The sequence below is a fragment of the Pan troglodytes genome, chromosome 3, assembly GCF_028858775.2.
Source record: "Pan troglodytes isolate AG18354 chromosome 3, NHGRI_mPanTro3-v2.0_pri, whole genome shotgun sequence".
NCBI lineage: Eukaryota > Metazoa > Chordata > Mammalia > Primates > Hominidae > Pan > Pan troglodytes.
Genome location: NC_072401.2, coordinates 162,952,585 through 162,977,065, shown reverse-complemented (window position 1 = coordinate 162,977,065; position 24,481 = coordinate 162,952,585). Strand labels below are relative to the sequence as shown.

The 24,481-nt window shown below is 36.6% G+C and overlaps 1 long non-coding RNA gene across 1 annotated transcript in view; it reads left to right on the top strand.

The window, feature by feature from the left end:
• The first annotated feature begins 6,460 nt into the window (after nucleotides 1-6,460).
• Nucleotides 6,461-24,481, top strand: part of LOC129143788 (uncharacterized) — a 188,965-nt gene continuing 170,944 nt past the window's right edge. Inside the window, exons 1-2 of the long non-coding RNA XR_008547653.2 lie at nucleotides 6,461-6,697; nucleotides 15,348-15,489. This is a non-coding gene — a long non-coding RNA (uncharacterized LOC129143788). The remainder of the gene's footprint in view (nucleotides 6,698-15,347; nucleotides 15,490-24,481) is intronic.

Here is a 24,481-nt window from a genome sequence, read left to right as displayed (position 1 = left end):
TTTGAGAAACATTTAAAACTAGAAACTTTTCAGTGATTTTATAATACATTGTTTTCATTAGAGACAAATACATTTACTATGTAGATGAATGGTTCTGTGATTTCTGAATACCTTAACCTTCTTTGCTATAGAAAGAAGGCTACTGTGTAAAATCAAGGTAACGAAATAGGAAATTGAACTTCTGTTCTGTTCCTGGAGTCCAAGTTTGAACACTGAAATAATGTTACAAGACATTTATAGAGATATGACAATATTTTAATATTAAAAAGTGGTAGATCTGAAATTGACTTATTGGACAGGGTAAGGAATAGGTGTAAAATCTTCCAGAAGATAACTCCATCTGGATTTTTATTATTATTATTGAATGAGGATTTCATTGAATCTTAGATCAATTTGGGGCATTTGCCATAATAATATGACAGTTTTCTGATTCATGAAAATATAATATCTTTTCATTATTTTGATATTTTTAGAACCACATTAAAATTATAAATTTAAAAAATATAATTAATATTTGGTAGTTTTCATTGTGCAAAATTTTCACTTCCTTTGATAAGCATATTTCAAAGAAGTGTAGTGCCTTTGATGCTAATAATACAGAAGTTATTAAGAAATAATTTTAGGAAGCTAGACAGGGTAAAAGTTCTCGGTGGAAACTAACAGAAAGGTGGCTTAAAGAGCCAGACCGGCAAGCTTTGATATGCAAAAGCCGGAAAATAGAAACTGGGTCTACCCAACATGGTGATTCTCTCTGTTTTCTCCTTGTCACCCGGTGTGCCAAGTGTCATGGCTGCCCCCACATAATACCATGTGTTCAAAACATCATGGTGACCCACATTTGCATATTAAAGGGCTAAGGTGGGAGGGCCAGGTTTTTTTGTGGGCTATGTGAATGACACACCTGGTCAAACCAATCCCCCATGCAAACCAGATGCCATCTCCTCCAGCCTCCCAATATAATGGACTGCCTTTCCGCTGCACACAGTGTTCCTCTTTGTTCTGAGCCCTCTCCCTTTGTACAGGGGAGCTGTTTACTTCTATCTTTCTTCTTTCTTGCCTATTAAATTTTTGCTCCTTGAAACCACTCCACATATGTCTGCGTAGTTAATCCTATGGGCGCAAGACCAAGGACCCTGGTGTTCTCCAGTCATTGGAGCTGTATCATTTTGGTGTGTTGACTGGGAAATCATTCACTGAAAGGCTAGGTATGGAGCAAACCTCAACTTTGAATATGCCCTTTAATCTAAAGGCTCTCATCCACCTATACTGTCACCAAACTTTCTTTCTCTCTCTATCTGCGGCCTCTTACTCTCTCTCTGTGTATAGAATGTGCGGGAATGCTTACAGCCTAGGGAAGTAATCCTGTTGGGCAAGATCAGGAAGTGGTGTAGTGCCTGGGAAACAAACTCAGGAAAATGCCATTGCAATCTTCTAGGAACAGAGTTCTCCCCATTCCCCCCAAGGTAAGGTTATTCACTACTGATTCTCTGGCGAGCACGTGGTATTTCTCATCCAACTGCCCCACCTAGTGGAAATAGAAATCCACTTCATGAGACGCAGTGCTGGCTCTCTGAGGTACACTGCAGCTTTCCAACTTTTCCTTTTTGAGCTATTCTACTGGAAAGTAGGATCTATGCTACTTCTGTGAATGGGAAGGCTTTATTTTCAACAGATTTTAGAAGTTAGATGTCTTACATAGCCAGAATTTAGTCTCAATATTGTCCCATCAGCAGGAAAATGGCCATTCGGTTCCTACGTTCTTTTAATGCACTTAAATCTGTCTCCAGTTAAAACAGTACTTAATTAATAAGGGGATTTTAAGTTCGGAAGTTATCCAAAAGCATTTGTTTTAAGGATAAATGCTTTAGCATGGGCCATAACAGCAGGCAATCTAGCACATTGTCTCTGTTAAAGGAGTCTTGCCCAAAGGCGACACAGTCTCTCTGGAGATCCATTTTTTGGGGAGCCAGGCAAATCCACAGGTTTAGGAAGTCAAAGGGGAATCACACAAGGCAGATAAGCTAAGGTTGTGTGGGTAAGCGTGGTTAGCCCCATCACCTAGTTCATCCAGTTCCATGGCTTGCAGGACCATGCCTTCAACCATGGACAGCACATTTAACATGGTGTCGGGATCCAGAAACCAGGGGGGGGAAGCAGTCAGAGAATGCTCCCTGTCTTCTTCTCTGCTCTGGGTTACATGGAAAGAAAGGAGACTAAGAGGACACTTTTATTCTCACTTCTTTTTCTAGATGAGTAACAGATTATCTTCAGCTTGCAACCCTCTGAAGTGCAGTCTAAAACACTGGAACTTCCTTAACCTCAGGACTTTGAAGAGGAAAGTGACTAATTTGCTTTTGCAGAAGGGCATGGCATTTTTACTAAACCTTTGCAGGTGTTGTAAGATCAATCCAGCTCTTTTAGCAATCGTATTGGGTAGGCCCAGAGGGAATGGTTCCCCATAATTAAAAAAGCAACTTCCAGGGGAATCATCTAAGAATCCCTCTTATTTGGGGCCGCCTCAAGTTCCATTCTCATTACAGAACCTTAGGCAAATAAAAGGAAACTTAGGCCAATTTCCTAAAGACCATAATAGGTATACAGAAGTTTTCCAAAATTGATCTCAGGTGTTTAACCTCACATAAAGGGATGTTACGTTGCTTCTAAACCAGACCCTAATGGCAGCTAAAAAGCAGGCAGCTCTGCAAGCAGCAAAGAATTTTGGAGATATGCAATATATCTCCTATAATACACTAAAAGAGAAAAAAGCAGATAGGAAAAGCAAAAAAAAAAAAAAAAAAAAAGGGCAGAAAAAAGCAGAAACACCATTCCCAATAGGGAGGGAAGCAGTTCTGGTAAACAACCCTGATTGAAACCCCAATAGCCCAGAAAATAAACGGAAAAGGAAGCACTTTTTATTATCCATTTTAAAGGGCCTATGGAAGGCCAAACCTCTCCATTATTCTAAACTGTGTATAATAGGCCAAGAGCCAAATAAGAATCCTGTAGCCTTTATAGAAAGGCTAAGAAATGCACTAATGGAGCACATGTCCTTATCCCCTGATTCAGTCAAGGAGCAGCTCATCCTGAAGGACAAGTTTATTACACAGGCAGCTCCCAATATTAGAAGGAAGCTACAGAAGCAAGCTACAGGACCAGATAGCACCTTAAGGGACCTCCTGAAGGTGGCCACTTTGGTCTTTATAATAGGGACCAGGAGGAGGCCCAAAGGAAAGGCAGAGCATTCAGGATAGGAACAAAGCCTCTGGTAGCAGCTTTGCAGGCTTGCAAAGTCCAGGATCCCCAAGGTGCATTTGCTAGTTGCTATCAGTGTGGCAGACCAGGGCATTTTAAAAAGGAATGCCCAGGCAGCAAGACAAAGCCACCTCAAACCTGCCCAGCCTGTGGTGGAGACCTCTGGAAACTGAACTGCCCCCAGAGACAGAGGTCATTGGGTTCAGAACCAGTCTCTCAGGTGGTTCAGCAGGAGTGATGGGTCCCAGGGCTCAAGCCCCAGTTCCAGTGGCTCAAACTGCCATTATAGCACAGAAGCCCCAGGTGATTCTGGAAATTAAAGGAAGGAAAGTAAACCTCCTTCTAAACACTAAAGCTGGTCTCTCTCTTTTCTCTTCTCTAATCCAGGCCTCCCCTCTTCCCATAGCATGACTGTAAGGGTCATCTCAGGAAAAACTCTAATCCAATATTTTTCTCAACGTTAGTTGCAATTATTTACACATGTTTCCAGGCCATAGTCATGATAGCACTACTAGTCAGAAAAGCCTCCAAATTAGCCCTAGGACATAATTTAACTGTTTACACTCCACATAAGGTGGCAGGATCACTGTCCTCTAGGGGGAGCTCTTAGCTAACAAACAGTTAGTAAAGCAAGCATTCATAAGGTGGGATAAGCAGTAGTCGCTCTAAATAACATCTCTCCCCAGCCAGAAGTACTCAATTAGCTGGGCTAATTACTCTTTAAAAAAGCACTTAAATTAAGCAAGGGAAAGGTAGCTAACAGTTACACTAACTCCAAGTATGCTTTCCTAATTTTCTGTGCTCATGCTGCCATTTAAAGGGAAAGGCATTTTCTTATCACCCATAAATTCCTATAAAATATCACCAGGAAATTAACCGTTTATTATCCTCAGTTTTTCTTCCGTGAGAAATAGCAGGGATGTGTTGTAAGGAACATCAAAAGGAAACAAATAAGGTAGCTGAAGGAAATAGATTAGCTAATCAGGCAGATAAGTCAGAGGCAAAAAGCCTCAAATCGTTAGTACAGTTCAAGCCCCTTCTAATCTAGGAAGGCTCCGTAAGAAAAATTAAACCTCAGTAACCCTTACAAAAATAAAATAGGCCACTTGTCAAAGGCATTCTTTTAAGCCCTTAGGATGGCTACAGTCAGGATGACAAACACTGTTTGCCAGCCTCCAGCCAATGGAAAGTCCTTAAAATCCTTCACCTAGCTTTTCACTTGGGAAAGGATGAAACTTCAATGTGCTCAGAGATTGTTTTCAGGCAGGAAGCCTCTAAATTGGTTAAGCATGTAACCTTTCTAGCTCACTTCCAACAGAAACCACCTGTATTTAACCCAGGAAATTTGGTATTAGTGTAAACTCTCATCTCTGTCTCCTCCCCTAACCCAACCTGGGAAGAGCCTTACACTGTTTTTCTTTCAACCCCCTCAGTAAAAGTTACAGGAATCGACTCCTGGATACATCACCCTCAAGTCAAGCCTGAAGAGCTTGGGAGCAACCTCTGACAGCCCAGAGGAACGTCTTGAATATCAGTGTAAAAAAATAGAAGATCTTAAGCTGAAAATCATAAAAAATAAGTAACTGAGTAAGGGCTACCCATCTTACTCAGTCCCACCCCTACCTCACCAAATACTTTTTATTGTTTCTACCCTTTCCTCTCAAATTCACCACCAAATATTACAACTTCTTTTTAACACATATTTATAGGAGATTTTCAAATATACATAGGATCACATTTGTAACTTTTTAAATCCCCAAAGGAAAATGTTGTATCTTGGCAAGTAAAGTTTTAGAGAAAAATTATTTACTACGCCACTCTTGTGGGAATGATTATAGTCACGCTATTATTTGCAATAGAACTATACACTGTGGCACCTGCAATGTGAAATTCTCGTTATAAAATTCTAATTGCTGTAATATTTTGCCTGATTATCATCCTTATAACAGGATTAATAATTGCAGAAAAAATTTAATCCAGATTGTTTTGCTTATAGCAGAAGTAATAGTTACTGATAAGAAATAAGCATAAAAGTTTTACCATCATTAAGTTTAATAAGATTTTTTACTGAAGTTTGGCAGTATAATGCACTCTAAGCTATGAAAAAAATGTTGTAAAGAAAGAAATTTTATGTAAGGAAAAATTTTGTATGGTAAATACTTGTCCTAAAAAGAAATGACTGGTTGTTTAAAGAATGAGTATTTAAAACAAGTAAAAACGTTTAAGTATGTTGTAACAGAGTCTATATAAGTCATAAAACAATTCAATAATTAAAGAAAAGGAATTGTCAAAATTAATGCTAAAGTTATTTTAGCCACCCAATAACGTATCTCTCCCAATCATATTACAAGTTATAAAAATGGCCTAAGCCTAAGGTTATTCTCTAGTGGCAAGCCAAGGGGAAATGTATGCGTTTCTCAAGAAAAATGTTACTTTCATATTAACGTTTCTGGTAATGTACAGCAGCATCTAGTGGAGGCAAACCAGTATTGCAATCCACTGGTATAACTAACAGGTGTCAACAGGTATAACTAACTGGTATAACTAACAGTTAGACTATAACTGTCAATTATAGTCTAAAGGACCCCTATTAATGGTGGTAATCTTAATGCTCATATTCAAACCCTGTATTTTAAACCTTCTTGTCGAATTTATCACTTTTCACCTAGAAGTAATCAAACTCCAAACGGTGCTGTGAGGAGAGCCACACATGGACACAGCATTATTCTGAGAACCCTTAGATAAACCTCAGAAGGCCAAACTGCTGAACCCCTACACAACACCCCTTTTCAGCAGGAAGTAGCCAGAAAGAATCGTCAGCCGACACCCCCTAACAATAATTAGACCTACTCCTCTTTGAGGGGGGAATAATACAGGAGTTATTAAGAAATTATTTTAGGCAGCTAGATGGGGTAAACGTTCTCGGTGGAAACTAAAAAAAAGTTGGTTTAAAGAGCTAGACCGGCAAACTTTGATACGCAAATGCCGGAAAATAGAAACTGGGTCTACCCAACATGGTGATTCCCACCATCTTCTCCTTGTCACCTGGTGTACCAAGTGTTATGGCTGCCCCCACGTAATGCCATGTGTTCAAAACATCATGTTGACCTGTATTTGCATATTAAAGGCTAAGGTGGGAGGGCAAGGTTTTTTCGGCTACATGAACGACACATCCGGTCAAACCAATCCCCTGAGCCCTACGCAAACCAGACACTGCCTACTCCAGCTTCCGGATATAATGGACTGCCTTTCCGCTGCACACAGGGTTCCACTTTGTTCTGAGCCCCTGTCCCTCTGTCTCTGTTTTCTTCTGTCTTTCTTCTTTCTTGCCTGTTAAACTTTTTACTTCTTAACGACCACTCCACATGTGTCTGTGTCATTACTCCTAATGGCACAAAACTAAGGACTCTGGTGTTCCTGCAGTCATGGAAGCTGCATCACTATTGTGAGTGGAATGACTTTTTTTTTTTTTTGGATTGTTAACTGTTGGTGTATGGATATAATATCTATTAGGCATATATTGTTTACAGTTTAATTCCAGTCTTTTATTATCTTTTCTGTCTTCTGCCTATTTGTTCTACCCCTTATTAAAAGGTGGATATTTGAGTCTCCAGTTATTACCGTTAAGCTATCTATGTTTTCCTTCAGTTCTCTCAGTTATTGCTTCATGCATTTTAAAGCTTTATTAGATGCTATAGGTTTGTAATTGTTGTCTCTCCCTAATATTTTGACCACTTTATCACTTAAAATGTCTTTCCTTCTCTCTAATAACATTTTTTTCTCAAATTGTATTTTTTGTTATTAATAAGCCATTCTAGGTGTCTTTTGGTTACCATTTGAATTATATATTAATTTCTACCCTTTAACTTTTAACTTACTTGTGCCTTTTATATAAAGTGTGTCCTCATACATAGCATATAATTGGATATTTTTTCTCTTTCAATACATATCTTTTGATTGGAACGTTCAACAAATCTACATTTAATAAAATTACTGATAAATTAAGATTTGTTGTATTATTTTATAAATGTTTACATATGTGTGTGTATATATATATATCTCACGTTTATTTTAAATTTTCTCCTATTTCTATTTCTGCCTTCTTTTACGTAAAATAAACACTTTTTAGTTCTCCATTTTATTTTCCTTGTTTTGCCTTTTAGTATATATTGTGAGATATTTTCTTCATGATTGCTCTGGGATTACAATATTTATATCTACATAAAACTGTAATTTTTGAGGGATTTTTTTTTTCTGGGTGTAATTATTTTAGGTGATGATCTTCCCCTCCTCTCCTCTCCTCTCGTCTCCTCTCGTCTCCTCTCCTCTCCTCTCCTCTCCTCTCCTTTCTCACTCTTTCAGCCAAGATAGAGTTCAGTGGCACCACAATAACTCTGGGCAGCCTTGAACACCTAGGCTCAAGCAAAATTCCCACCTCTGATTCTCAATTGGCTGTGACTACAAGCATGTGCCACCATGCCTGATTATTTTTCATTTTTTATTTTTTTGGTAGAGATGAGGTATTGCTATGTTGTCCAGGCTGGTCTGAAATCCCTATGCTTCAAGAAATCCTCCTGTCATGGCCTCCCATAGTGCTGAGATTATAGGCATGAGCTTCTGCCCCCAACCTGATGATGGTCTTTTCCTTTTTCAACAATTTGAATATGTCATTCAAAAACAACGGCTTTCTGGTGTCCAGTTCTTGTGAGAATGCTGCTGTTAGTGTTACTGTGAATCCTTTGTATGTCATGAGTTCCTGTCTCATGATGCTTTCAAAGGTCTCTGTTTTTGGCTTTTGAAAGTTTGACTAAAATCTGTCAATGTGTAAATATGATGACAGCAGTTTCCTGTCTGGGGTGGCTGCTGCCATGATGCCAGCTGCAGTAAGGGAGGTGCAGTGGGGGCTGTGAGTTCCATGAGCCCACAGGAACTGGGAACAGGTGGAAGCCCTGCTCACTTCCAAGTTGGAGGGGCAGCAGTCCCGCCCTCCCACGTGGAGCTGCAGCTGCCCAGTGACAGCTGGGAACCCAGGCATCTCTGCAGTCTCAGAGGCCTGAGAAGCCCCATTTCCCCAACAGGCTCAGAAGTGTCTGCTCCTGCTGCCTGGCCTCTCCCCACCCCCAGCACCTGATCCAATTTTAGAGCAAAGTTGTGGCCAAGCATGAGCATTGTCGTGACCTGGCCAGGTTTGCACGTGCTTGGGGCAGTGCTGACACACCAGCCCCCTGCTGCCTCAGCTTCTTCCGGACTTTCAGCACCAATGAGCATGGGGAGGCTGAGGGAGAGCTAATGGCGGCTCAGCGTGGGCCTGCAGGCACCCATCAGCAGGAATAGCCTGAGCACTATGGCACTGTAGATGGCAGGCTAATGGCAGCAGGAAACAGGCTCCTGGCTGGAAAGGGGCAGGTCTCTGGTGAAGCCTCACCTTCAAGGCAGGGATAGCCTGAAGCCTGGGGGCTGAGCTGTCAGTTCATGGACCTGAGTTAGAACTTATGGTGCTTTTTCTGGGCCCGCCCATGACTGCCCATGGACCAATCAGCGCACACTTCCTCCACTCTGAAGCTCATAAAAACCCTGGACTCAGCCAGACTTGAGCAGTCAAATGGACGACCTGCCTAAGGAGAGGAGCTTCTCACTGTCGGTGTCCTCTGAGCTGTTCTGTGTCTCAATAAAGCACCTTTTCACCTTGCTCAGCCCTTACTTCTCTGTATACCTCATTCTTTGTGGAGGCAGGACAAGAACTTGGGACCCACTGAATGGCAGGGCTGAAAGAGATGTAATACAAACAGGGCTGAAACACCTTGCTCACCATTTTGCAGGCAATGAGAAGGAGAGAAGAGAGAAGGAGAGAAGAGCTGCAACCTCTTGGGGATCCCAGACCTAGGAGCTCTCCAACCCAGGGCTGTGACACCCTCTTTGGGGCTCTGTGGCTCCTGGCTTCTGGGTGCCATTTGTTCTCCAGTGCTAGCCATGGAAGCTGATTGCAGTACTCCTGGTCCAGCTGTAGCCTCACAAGGAGCTGGCACCTGTGCTGGTGCCTGGAGCTTCCTGCCCCACTGCCGCCAGCATGCCTGGCTGTGCACAGTGGCTGGACCCCATGCTCACTCACTCAGACACTCCTCGCCATTCCTTGCCTGGCTTGCCTTTGGCAGGTGTGGGATCCAGGTGGGTAGTGTGGGCCAAGCAAAGCCTGCCAGGCTGAATCTGCAGAATGAGCCTAGAGGGCCTGAGCAAAAACTTGAGCAAAGGTGCTACTGGCCACAGAGGTTTCTGGCCAGAAAAGTGACACCCCAAGGATCCTGTGACGCATATAATTGAATTTATATTACTTGGAATCTTTGAATTGCTTGAATGTATAAATCATGTTTTCATCATATATGGAGCTTTCTGATTATTTCTTACTCTGCTGTCTCTCTCTGCTCTTCTTATGTCACAATTATTTTGTATGTTGGTATGTGTTGTGGTGTCCCTTAGACCTCTGAGGCTCTGCCCACTTTTTTCATTCTTGTTTCTCTTTGCTCCACAGACTGGATAAACTCTATTGACTTATTTTTTCATTGTTCTAATTCTTTTTTTTAAGTAAATTTAAATCTGCTGTTGAGTCATTCTTATGATTACTTTAAACTTCAATTAATATAGTTCCTAAATCCAGAATTTTTGGGGGGTTCTTTTTTGGAATTTGTCTCTTTTTATTGATATCTTGTGTTTGATGAGATGTCTTTTAGACATAATTATCTTTAGTTCTTTAAATGTATTTAAAGTTGCCAATTTAAAATCTTTGTCTAGTGAGTCCAATACCTGTTATTCCTTATGTTAGCCTCTATTGACTGCTTTGTTTTATTGGTATGGGACATAATTTAATGCTTTTTAAAAAACATTTCTTAAAAACATTGTATTGAAAACTGCATCTTTTAGATAATATGAATTGAATTGTAAGCCTGGGTTTCAGACTCCCCTTTCTTTCCTAGGTTTTATTGGTGGAGGTTATTTCCTTATTATTTCTGTGGTTTGTTTGTTTAGTTAAATGTCCCTGAAAAGAATCTATAAAATCTGTATTCCTTGACATTTATGGCTACTAAAGTCTCTGCTTATTTAGCTTAGTAATTAAGTAATGTTTGGACAGAGATTTCCCTAAATGCCTTGAATCAGTAAGTCTCCGAGACTTTGCCAAGGTCCTCTCTTTCTGGTGTTGGTCATGTGTTCAATGCACTTGTGTGCAGTTTTTCACTCTGCTTTAGCCTTCATTTCCTGTTTGCATTGAGTCTCAAAATCAGATAGTAGTGAGGTATTATTGCATTCTTTGGGCTTTTCTGAGCAGGCACACTGTCACACAGACTTTTTAGGTCCCTAGGAAAATGAAGAGGTTTCAAAGTCACTGTGAACAACTTATTTCTCATATAATTCTTATAAATGTTTTGAATTCTTCTTGTTTGTCCCAACTTGTTATCGTTGGATTTGTCAACTGCAATGTTAAATATTTGAAAGCAATTTTTCAGCAACTTCTTGGGCAATAGAACATTTTTTTGTTGACCAAGCTCAGAATAGAATCTAATAACAATCAGCTGTAGAAATGAGACTTTGACGGGGTGCTCCCATCCATGCCAAACAGTAAAAAATTTCTAGGTATTGACTTTTGAATGAGCTGCATAGTAAGTCTTCCCCCATCCAATGGCTACTAGATTGCTAGATTTTACGGCTTCATGGTTCTGAGGCTGCCATTTTAAAGTCTACTATGCACTTGGGGAGAGGTGGATGGGAAAAGGGCAAGTTAGTATCTCCCAAAATCACTGTTTTTACAAAATTTGGCTGTCTTTGAATAGAGTAGCATGTCTCAAATGATTGCAAGCTTTTGTTTAATTTCAGAGTTCTGAAAAAAAGTATGATTTTCATACTGTTGTCAGTTGTGTAATGCCTTTTTGATTACGTGAATTTTTGAAGGACCTTGTTCTGCCACTCTTTAAGTTCTGCCTTTCTACTTAACCTTTTATAAGGGCTTAGAGGCTGGGTAATTTCCATTCATGGAAAAGTTATGCCTTAAGGCATTCTCTCTATATTAATGTGCCTTAAGACATCCTCTCTATATTAAAATATAGACAGATTTTTTTTTACCAAAAATGTTAATGTTTTAATTCTAACACTAACTTATCAGGTCTCTACCCAAATAATTATTTATCAAAATGTACTTCTTATAGAAGAAAAACAATACATTTACAATATGAGATAATCTGTCATTCACCTATGTATGTATTCACTCACGAATTTATTGTAAACAGATACTTATTGAACAAACAAAAATTTTCTAGACACTGGAAAAACCATGGTGAATAAATTATTACATCATTACTCTAATTAATTTTACATTATATACTTTCATGGAGATCATTAATAATATTGGAAAACTCTTCCTTAACTTCTGTCTTCATATAATAGAAAGACCTAGATATGCCCTCTTCCATTTTTATTTTTGAAATTTAAACAGTTTAAAGTGTAAAATTCACACACATTTTCCATAGCTAAATGTACAGTACATAGCAAGTAGATATCATATAGTCTTTGTCAAGACAATTTTCTATGACAATCTCTCTTAAAGCTGAATAAAGTATGGCCTCTTTTTAAGAAAATAATTAAATTATTGTGAACTCCCAGTCTTACACATATATTATTAAAATATTAATATAATAATACTTTTAAAATCTAGATATGAACTCATGCTTATATTTTCTATGAAGCTATAAAATGAAATCAAATTTACAAATTAAATATTAACAGATCTATACAAATAATACAATTTTAATTAGCTAATTAATATTCTGAATGTTGTGTTAAAGCTTAGTTCCTGAGAGAGGCTTAATTATGATATTAATGTCAACAGAACAAGAAGTTCTTTGGAATTTGTCATTTCTAGATTTATGAGTGACATGTCAGGCTTAAATTATCCTGCCATTTACAAAATCTGGAACTATTGTGGAAACTTAATGTGTACAAGGTGATGACATCACTGAGATTTCACTTGATATGAAAACTTTTTTATGTCACATTTTCAATGTTCAATCCACATTCACCCTTTCAGTTTAAAGTAGGACTACTTGTCACCAAAGCATTAATAAGTAGCACAGCAAACACCAACTCCAAAATTATATGGTGATGCTCAGTTATAAGGGAAATACCCAACTGATCCAAAATATAACAAATATTCCAAAAGAAATTGTGTTCTTCTCCATGCTTCATGAAACACTATGAAGCTTTTAAAAAGAATAAACTAGATTTTTATTCATGGACCTGGAATGAGACACAAGAAATATTATGAAGTGAAAACCTAACATTGAATAACGTTGTTTTATTTAATATATTGTATAATAATATAATACTCTACAGAATAATATACTAAATATTACATACTATATATAAATATTTTATGTTATAAATATATGTGATATTTATAAAACAAATTTTCTATATAAGCATGTATATTACAAATACCTGAAAGAATAAACTCCTAACTGGTTAACTATTTTTACTATTAATAAATGAGAATGAGTGGGGGAGCTGAAAAATTGCTGTTACTTATTATTTTGCACATTTTTATATAAAAATATTTAATCTGTATTATAAAAATATATACCATACAGAGAAAACATATGTTTTAATTCTTTGGGACTGGGAAATTTAGGATAGTAATTAGATAAAACTTTTATAAATGTAAATTGATAAATAAAATTAAGCTTCCAGTGATTGGTTAGACAATAGCAGTAATGAGGTTTGTGTCAAATTAACCTGAATACATAATGAAAACCAGCATTTTCAATTCCTTTAAAAGTTAGGCTCTAAATAAAAGCAATTGAAATTTATTTTAGATTTCTAGTATGGCACTTTTTTTTTTTGAGATGGAGTCTCTCTCATTTGCCCAGGCTGGAGTGCAGTGGTGTGATCTTGGCTCACTGTAACCTCTGCCTCCTGGGTTCAAGCAATTCTCTGCCTCAGCCTCCCAAGTAGCTGTGATTGCAGGCACCCGCCACCACACCCAGCTAATTTTGTATTTTTAGTAGAGATGGGGTTTCCCCATCTTGGCCAGGCTGGTCTTGAAGTCCTGGCCTCGTGATCCACCCACCTCAGCCTTCCAAAGTGCTGGGATTACAGGCATGAGACACTGTGCCTGGCCTAGTATGGTACTATTGATACAGACAAGAGGCAGAAAGATACTCGGTAGAAGAGGGCAGTTCCTCAGCAAAGGCCCTACCCTCAAGCCTGGAAACCACAGCCCTAAATGGGAACAGACATTCATGTATTTGTGCACAAATGTTGCCTTCTGGCCTGCCACACCTCCCTATCCTGTACTCATATAAACCCCAAACCCCAGCCTCCATGAAGAGAAGAGCAGAAGAGTAGAGGAGCAGAAGAATGGCAGAGCAGCAGTGTGGTGTAGCAGCGAAGGAGACAAGAGAAGGAGTGTCGGAATGTCAAGAGGAATTTGGCTGGAGATGGTTGGAGTGGAGATCGGCTGCAGGATGAACGAACTCCGGTAGAAGATCATCTTCCCACTCCATCCCCTTTCCAGCTCCCCATGCATCCTTCTGAGAGCCACATCCATCTGGCAATAAAATTCCCCACATTTACCATCCTTCAATTTGTCTGTGTGATCTGATTCTTCCTGTACATTGGACAAGAAGCTGGTACCAAGAGGGCACTGAGCTGGTTAACACTTAAGCCATCTGCGGATGGCAGAGCTAAAAGAGCACTGTAATACACCCACTGGGGCTTTGGGAGTCATAGGCACTCACCCCTAGACATTACCGTGGCTTGCTCTGGCTCCTGCACCTGCCTGTCTGTGTACCTCCCCTTCTATAAGGGGTTTGAGTGTGCAGTGGCCTAATAGACAAGCCACATCCCTGTTGCACATCCTGCAAGGGGGTTCAGGGAACTCTCTCATTTCGCTATAGAACACTCTCAGTATGTGGTTTAGAAATTTGAGCATTTAACCAATTTCAGGTAAAATAAACATCATTCCATACAAATAGATTTATTCAAAACCCTCAACTTCTAACACCACAATACACCATTTTATGTCTTACATCATAACAAAAGTCAGTTGCTTTACCAAAAACAGGTAAACTCATCTCTCTATTTAGTATTTTCTTCTTAAAGTACTGGTTCATTCTATTATCAACAAGATCCTTTTGTCACAGAGAGAAGTCATAACTTAAGCCAACAACTATTTTTCATAATGTTCATGAAGGTATGGAGTATCTTAGTATAATATAACTTAATTGTAGGTATCTTCTCACCTCTGCCTCTTCTCTCAGCAACATTAATTTTGCATGTTTGTTGTTTCCTGAAAAAGTATGGTGTATTTTATCTTGAAAAAATAATTTACATTTATACAATATAAATATTAAATATATCTATGTGCATATAGAAGAGCTACATTATTTGTATGTTATTTGTACCTAAAAGTTGATACAAACAGGAATTCAACAATGATTTTATCATATATTATATATCACTAAGGGATATATCCCTTAAACTAAGGGATATAGCTAACCTTTAGAATTAAAGCAATTATCTTACCAAAATGATTATCAATGTTTATATGGTAATACTTTTCAGGGAAAAAACACTTAATAAGTACACTTTTGGAAAATAATTATAAATATTAATTGATCTTGTTTACAAATATGTTCAAAACAATAGTGACAGTTTTTAAATATTTTCCAGCACATTTACCATATTTCTTTGCTTTTGATAGCTATGTAATTCTTTACTTAGGTTTAAGAATGTACCCTTTTCCTAAAAGGATATAATTAGATAAATATGTAGCTAAACTATGATAGAAATCTCTTGAGTTAGGTATGATAAATATAATATAGGACCTCTTTTCACATTTAAAAATGATACCTGGAAGCAAGCCTGTTATCTTTCTACAATTTATAAAATTACAGACAAAGGCAGTAGAGAACATTACCTTTTGGCAGGAAAGGAATATTAATTAACAAACTTGGGATCTCAGAAAAGACAGAATATTCCTTTATAGTTATAGGTACCACAGGTGAAACATGGATGATTTAGATTCAAAGATTCTTTGTTTCTGATCTTTTCAGAGAAGTTGATATGGGAAATGAAGTACCTCTGACTCCTTGAAATAAATTACAACCCTAGAGACTTTAGAAGACTGTCTAGGTTCCAGTTTTGTTAACCAGAAAATAAGAATGGCTTTGCCCACTAATCAACATCTCTTGACAAGTAAGTGTTGGCATATTATTTAACATATTTTGTTATATCTATGCAAATAAACATGGGCAATGAAAAAGTTAATGGTATTGAATTCCAAACATTTCAACATCACCTTCTGTGTTTAAACTGTGCCTTAGGAGCAGAGGTTTGATCACAAGGAGGAACTGGGGAACCAAAATTGACATTTTGTTTAACTGCCATCAGGAATAAATATAAATTGAATTTCCTAGAGTTGATAAAGTGTGGCGTACTTTGTACCCTGAGATAAACAAACAAACAGTGTAATAGTTTAAGCATTTTCTTTTTGTTGCTGACTAGGAAGTGAGAAAACAAACTCAGAAGCAATTTCCTTTATCCCTGGGCTGTGCAATGCTGATTTTGGAAGACATGTTACATTCTACGTGGATATAGAAATTATTTGAGATAGAGTCTATTTTCCATAACTGGTATTAACATGCTAACCCTTGTAATTTTGCAGTTTCTTTTGTCCTGAAATACTTTGTGTGAGTGTATTTGTGTGTGTGTGTGTGTGTGTGTGTGTGTATTTGATGAGCAAATCTTTCTGAGGTCTGACTTCCTTGCAAAGTAACCCTTTAGCAAGTGCATTTTGTCTTGTTCTAGTGCTTTTGTCATTGAATCTTGCTTTCATATGGGTAAGTTTAGATATAGGTATTCTGATATGAAACATGAGGTCTTGGGATCGGAAGACGGTCTGTTTATTACTTACAGCACATCTTAGCACTGGTTCTCCTTGCTCCATTTCCCACAGGGCAATAAGGTAAAAACATGATGTTATCTCATGCATGCAGTGGGATTGTGCTGCAGGAGAATGATGATGGAATTATGAGACTTGGAGCATAAGCAGGGTGGTTGGCACATTGATCCATCCTCTCCTCTAGGGAGAGAGAAACACTGGCATATAAACAAATCTCTGTGGAGGGGAGAAGGCTCTCTGGCTTCCTTACCCTGTGTTGTAAACAGACGGGTGGGAAAAAGTCTGTAACTCTCTTCAGAAAAAACAAAAACAAAAAACAAAAAAACCGCTATTGTTCCTGAAACAAACTGTGTGTCCAGCTGCTTATTCTCTTGGCCCAATAACAACATGCAGATGAACTGAGAAAGAATAGAGTTTTTATTTCTGTAACCAGGTACAAGGAGAAGGCCTGGAAAATAACTCCAGACAAACTCGAAGTTACTAAGTTTTCCAGAGCTTATATACCTTCTAAGCTATGTGTTTATGTGTAAGTGTAAATTCATCTAAAGACTTAAGTGATTAACTTCATTTAATCTATAACTAAGATCTGAGTCCTCAATACCTTCCTCTGAATCCTCAGTAAATTTACTTAATTTAAATGGGTACAGGTGCTGGGGTGACTACTTTTATCTTGTCTCCTGCTAAATCATGGAGGTTTGAGGAGTACCTTCAGACTCCCAATAAACTTGTTTGTGGAGGTCTATGAAGTTTCTTCAGACCCCCAATAAAATTTGTTGAATCCTAAGCTGGTCCTATTAAGAACTTCTTCATTATCTTGTCATGATTTAAGGCCCAGGAAAGGCCTAGGCAAAACTCTTGGTGGGCTTTTGTTATATTCCAGTCCTTGTATAATTGCACTGGCTCTGTTAGCTTTTAAAATATTTGACTTAACCACTTAGTGCTGAAACAGTTGTTATGGAGGCCTGCCTGTTCAGCCATTAGGGAGACCTGGACTGCCACACTATCTCTAGCCTTCAAAGCATTTTTCCTATTGAATCAGGTTTCAACAATGTTTGCTAGTTTTCTTTAATAAAAAGCCTGCATGATCCTAGTGTTTTATGTTTTGTAAGCATGAAAATATTAATGAACAATTATCTTCATTAGTTTGAAAACTAAAGATGTCTGTATGTACAAAACTATGAAGAAAAATTCATGAAAATGGGAGATAAATATTTGGGTTTTGTCTTAGATACAGGAAAAAAAATTTCAAGCATGTCATTGTCAATAAAAGTTGATTTTTCTACAAGTCCTCTGTTTATCTACCTAATTAATAACTGTTACTGAATAGGTCAAACTGGATATACCATTTGGCATCATAACATAGTAAAGATGTATATCTGAGTGTTTCTGTGATTTGAGTCCAAAGAAAAATAACAATAACTTTTGGGTTATTCTTAATTTTGCAACATCTTAGTTCTCTTAAGAAAGATCCTGTGAAGTTGACCATATCTAAAAAGTATACATAAATATTTGATAATATATTTTATACCTGAATTTACTTTTATGATTTCATAGTAAACTTATCACTTATGGGAAACAATTTTTCTTTTTATATGAATTACTTTTCTACATTAATTATATGTTGTGATGGCAGTAATATATGATCATGCTCCTAATACTTGACTGTGGTCAAATTCATGATGAAAATTCCTGTTGTACCTTTGCATAAACAATTGGTAAACACAATTTTATATTATTAGCACAGAGCAACGTATAGTTCTAGCATCTTATTTAAGATACTACCCTACTGTGGTCTGGCTGTTTGTATCCCCTTCCAAATTCAGGTGTTGAAATCATAACCCTCTAGATGATGTTATTAGAAGGTAGGGCCTTTGGGATGTGATTAGGTCATGAGAATGGAGTCCTCATGAATGTAGAGTTCTCATAAAAGAGGCTCCAGGTGGGCCCTGCCCTTCTTCCTTTATGTGAGTACTTAGCTAGGGGATGGCCATTTATGAACCAGGAAGCAGACTTTCACCAGACACTGAATCTACCTGCCCGTCAATCTGGGAATGCCCCACCTCTAAAATTGTAAGAAATCAATTTTTATATTGATTTCTTTTGATTTATATTGATTTATATTGATTATATAGATCAGCCACCTGATCTGTAGTGTTTTGTGGTAGCAGCCCAAGGAGACCAATATATACATCTTCTGCCCTATTAAAAATTATTTTTAAGGACATTGTTTCCCTTATTTAGCAATTTGAATAAGATCATTTTTCAGAATATGCATGGGAGTGTGAATTTAAGTGAAATTCCTGGAAGTCTGACAAGGGATAATCAACGTAATTGTGAATAAATTGCTTATGTGAGGCAAGTTGCTGAGGGATAATTCAGTTCTTTTAGGATTTTTTAAAGTAATCTCAAATAAAACTTGCACCTTTCTTTCAATGTTAGATACATAAAAATCTTGCTGAGTGATGAATATCATGGCTCTTTAGGTTTTTGCACCTGCTTTGAAAGGATAGTTAAGGCTCAAGTAAAATTATTGTAGGCACTTGAAATTTCTCACCTGTGAGAGACAAAAAGCTGCAGTAAGTGAGAGTCCTTGGAGACCACTATAAGAGATTCATTTGTAAATAATCTCAAGTGCTTAAGAGATAACTTGTAGAAGAAAGTGTTCGATATTTGGATTTTTTTGTATTACTATAGCAATTGTGAGAACAAATGATTTTTGCTTCTTAAGTATGTTTTTGGGAAATCACACTTATAATGACTGTCTTTTAAAAGTCTTACATCTCAACAAAACCTATAGGCGAGTTAAAATGAAGATTAAAGAAGAAACATTTAGATTAGAAAACATTTAGATGGAAAGAAATTTATTGTATAAGGTCATTATTTTGAGTGCTTAATAGAATTCTGAGCTTCCTGACAATTTACACTCTCTCTTAATGCCAAACATCTCGGTTTTATATTTATTCTTTATTTATTCTTTTAATCTCAAACTTATATTTTTCAGACTAGTTTTCTCTAACACACTAACTCTAACTTCCATGTATGTGCTGTTTAGCACCCCTTGTTTATTTGTAGGACTTATTAACACTAAATACTTAAATACATAGCTATCTGCTTAATGTCTGTTTCTCCACCCGAAAAACTAGTTCCATGATATTATAAACCTTTATTTTCCACTGCATTCTTTGAAGTGCCAATGACATTCCTTTAGATAAAATTCCCAAGAAATCTCACATTGAGAATAGGTAGTTATATCATCACACATAAATTATCCTAAAAGGAAAGAGATCCAGCAAAGTCATTAGAAATGAAGAAAGTGATAGCCCTAAAAAACTGTCTTCTTTTACAGTAATGGTGGGTGACTAGACTTCTATCACCTTGAGTAAGAAGAATAAAATGCTTCATTTTTCTTTGTGCTTTCAACATATTTTAAATAAGTGCATGCTCTGAACACAAAGTACTTAATTAGTATTAACAAGACTAATGAATAAATAGATTTATGTTAGTTGTCTTCCTTATCCAGGCCATGGAGATGCTGATAGCACAAGGAAGGGTCAAAAATATCTTATCCATAATTCTGACTTTCTGATATTGAGGAAAAAGAGTAATAGTCATGGAATAAGCCCTGACTCCTCTTTACATTAGTGTACTTTTACCTTGATAGTGTACAGTTATAAATGGATACTTACTAAGTTTGTATTTGTTATGGATCAATAATTACTCGAAAAATATTTATTTAAATCATCACAATTATAGGATCTGAATTACTTGCACAAGCCAGTAAGATATATTTTTCTATAGATATGTTTGAAAATAATAAATGTTTTAAAAATTATATCAGTTCAAGACCCATATAGATAACATATTTGACTAAGTTTTACTTACTGAAATGATCATGTAAAACAGACTATACTCTAGACACCTTGATTAGATTAAGGCTACTCAAGATCCATTTTATTCAATGATTACAGATTATGCTTTATTTTTAGTTACTTTATTAGAAGGCTAATCTCATTTACTCTAAATCAGTTTTTCCAGTTTGCATTATTGGAAGGCAGTCTTTACCCCAGTTATTGGTTCCCTTATGTCATTCCCTGTATACTGATTAAAATCTCTACAGCTTTAAGTTGGGAAGCACGAATATGTGTATGTGCCCGCACACATGAGTGCACACACACACAAACTGCAGAAATCTACAAAGTTGACACATCACATGCTTCATCCTAATGTTTTTACTGGGCCTATGTTTCTTTATTGTGCTTTATTTGTGTTTCTATGGAGTTGTGTGAAAATCTGTTAATTCAATCTGTCAGTCATCAATTGCACACCTGCTAATGTATGTTCTTATTGTAGTGACTACATTTCAGACTTTGCAAGCACGACTGAATTTTGCTTTTCTTCATAATACTTTCTACTTTGCATTTACCATTGGTTCAGCAGTGGTATTATTTCTTAGGCAAACAAGAGGCTATTGTGAATGTAAAGGCAGGTTTTTCACTTCCACTATTCCAACCAAAGTATCAAAATCAAGTTTGCTTTTAGAAGGATATGAATGAAGCATTGCTTCATTGGTTTGTGTTTCATGTCCTGAAAGTGCTACTTACCAGCTCACAAATGCTGTTATTACTAACATCGTAGGCATTATATATATCTGCTACTATCATGTATTCAGTAGACTGCACAAACGCTTTTCACATAAGAATGTATTTGCACAATGTGTGAACATGTTTTGAATGAAATAATTAAGCCAGCAAAATCTAAACATTACCTACTGACCATTAACACTCAGTTCTAAATTCTATTCAACTTTCAGTTACCTCTAATAATGGAATAACAAAAACATTAAATAACAAAGAGTCTATAGGCTATTATATTTCATTTTGAAATGAGGCAACTAGTGCATAAAAACTAGTGATCTAAACAGTTTTGGAATCAAACACAATGAGTTAAATATTTTTATTTGGGTTATGTGAATAAGTAAGTGGCTTATAGAATTTTTCACTTCACTCAAGGATTATTTCCTATAATTCAGCCAACATCTGAGAAATATATTTCTTCAGAGCTGCTGCCACCTATAAATCTATGACCTATTTTTAAATGCATGTGACATTCAAGTTTAAGGAATTATATTCATTGCCTATCCTTATTTTCTGTTTATAATATTAACTGGACTTATGTAAGTATAATAATAACAATAGTAATAAACATTTATCTAGAAAGAAATAATACTGTTTCCAGTAATTATTTTATTAATTTTCACCACACTACTCAGTGGAAGGAGAACAATAGTGCTAAATTCAGGAGGATGCCTTAGTAATATGCTGAAATACATAGTGGTCTTGCTCTTGCTACTACCTTCTGAAAAACAAGCACACAAGCAAAGCAGATACTAACTACCTAATGTTAGAGCAGTCATACAGGCAGTTTTTTTTTTAATTAAGTAATTTTATCTGTTAAATAATATATAAATGCAGGAAAATTCTAAATGCTAGAAAAGTTTACTAAATGAAGAGTTTCTAAGCATAAGGAAAATTCCCTTCAGTTTCAGTAAAGTTATTTATGACACAGGGTATATTTGTGATTTTGTGTTAGCTTTTATTATTTCCTGCTGTCATGTATCTGTAGATACAGGGCTGCTCATAATTTGCTTTTTAACCATACTTTCTCACCAACAGGCAGCTTCCTACAAATATGGCATGTCTAAAGGATTTCTCATTTATTCTAACTTTTCCAGCTCTTTCTTCATGGTAAACGTGTCCAAGAAAGCTCATGTTAATCCCTGGACCGTGTTGCGGTTGCTTTAAAAAAGGGGTGATTATTTTTCTTTTCAGGATGTGCTGCCTCCTTTAGAAAATAATTTTTAGCCACACATCCCTGAAATCTGAACCTGTAGGGGTTCTCTTTAGCCTCCTTGCAACCCTCTGTCATCTTGTTTTTTAAAGATGGATTTTGTATATCACTCTCTCACATTCCCTGTGGTATTTGACGATTTATGAGAGAAGCAGGCATTTCCCATTTATACTCTACAATGTAACTACTATAAATAAGGTGGTGTGGTGGTGTTGTTGTTTTGTACTGAGTCAAAATAACTAGGTCAGTGCATTGAAATGGAACCTAAAGATAAAGATAAAATAAATGTGTATGCACAGTGTAGAAAATATTCATAAATATTTAGATTTTTCTTACAGCAACTTTAACTTCAAATATGTATACTAGGAATATCTAATCAGATAAACAGGAGGTTAAGAAGGCTTGCTGTGTTTTAGAACAGAGATGGCCCAGAGATGATCCACGGGGGTCCAAATTAGGTGTAACTATGTTATTTTTATTAATGTATTGGGTATAATTTTGTCTGTATTTTGAACAAATAATTATTGTCTAGACATTTTTGTATGGTACTGTCAAGGGAACAGGGGATATCAAAGTGAAAATATGCAGTCTTTTATCTTTATGAGCTTGCAATTAGTAGGAAAGGTGAGCTAGTTTTTAAGGCACAGATTCCTAGTCTTTCAAACAGTAAAAGGAAACATTGTTGCGTGAATTTGAGTACAGAGAGAATGCTTTTATTAAAGAGCTGGTTCTTGAAGATAGGACTTATTCAAAACAAGAAAGAATGAAAATATTCCAGAAGAAGAAAGAGCATGGGTGATGAGAAAATACGTGGTGCCCATATAAAAAGAAAGTAAATACATTTGGCTGAAGCCTTGAAAATACAAAAGATTTTAGTTGAATAGAGGTTTTAATAGTTTTTTAGAAACCCTCAAATACCAGGCAAAGAGGTGTTATCCTTTTTCCTTAGGCAGTGCAAAAACAATGCTATAAAATACAGAGATAGGTTTTATTAATGAGGAGATTTGAATGGATGTCTTATTTGAACAATTTTAAGTTTCCAAAATATTTGTGTTTCTTTTTCAAAACTTTTGAAACAAAACAGACATAAAAATATCTAAAGTGTATGGTTTTTCTGCTCACAAAATAACTTCTACATAGGCATAATTTTAGAAAATAGAGTTTCCTCTGCTTTTCATGTATCAGTGAGGAAAATATTATATATTTTGCCCCTCTTGCTAAATTGCTGTCCATTATGGAAAGATAAGTATGAAAACATATAAGGTTTTCTTCTGTTTTTACCTTCATTAGGAATTTCAACTAGTAATTAGCAAAATTGACAATACTGCAATGAAGATAACAAATCTCAAACTTTGGAGCTTTCACTTTCATGAGATTTTTCCAAAGCCTAGGCAAGGGCTCAGGATGTTTGTTCTTCAAGTTCTATATTTTTATAAGATTTTCAAAGTAAGATTTTAAATACAATTACTAAAAACTACTACCTCTTAATTGTTTATCTTGCTTTCTGTCACTTTTTCTCTCATACTGGCTGATATTGGACAAAAGCATGGGCCCTTTTGAGTCCAACTAAGGACTCAAAATCCCTTATTGAGTCCTTGTTGAGTTGGGGAATCTTCTACTTTTGGTTTAGTGGAATGTATTTCTAAGACTTGCAAAGTATGGCTGGCCATTCCCATTTTAGGAATTACTCTACACTCTACTGGATTACCTAGCATTGTGGCACAGGACCAAAGGAAAAAAAATTACACCATGCAAATTTAATCTATAGCTCAAGCATTTGAAATTATGTGGATAGCACAGAAAGAACAAAAATCAGACATATGGATACAGAAATTATTTTGTGAAAAAATGCTCTAATTGTGAAATCTATAAATTGTAAGTGTAGTAGTCAGTTGGACTACTTAGTCAGAATGGACATTCTCTCCTGTCTGAGTATTTCTATAATTCAATTTTTGCTGTTGTGCCAGATGGATGAGTGAATGGTGGAATGGGTGGATGGATGGATGGATGGATGGTTGGATGGATGGATGCATGCATGCATGGATGCATGGGTAGAAAACCAGGTAAATAATTTAGAGGAGTGGTCAGGAATTGTTTAAAATAGAAATCATCAATGTTCATGTTTTTGCAACACAAACTGGTTTCAATACTTCACACAGTGAATGTTTTTGTGTGTGAAGTTGCATATTATATGAATCTGTGTGCATTAGGTTCTGTTTAAGGGTGCTTCATGGTTCTTTGTTTTTTTTTCTGATAAAGTTTGGCATTCCCAAAAGAAATGACATGCAAAATTGCCTCTGGTGTAGCAAAATGGCTTGAAAAAGCAAATATTGTAGTGACAAAACTGCTACACATATAAAGAAAGCAATGTAAGTAATATTACAGTAATTTAAATGTATGTTTTTGTAGCTTCATACATAGTAGAAAATTACAAATGCT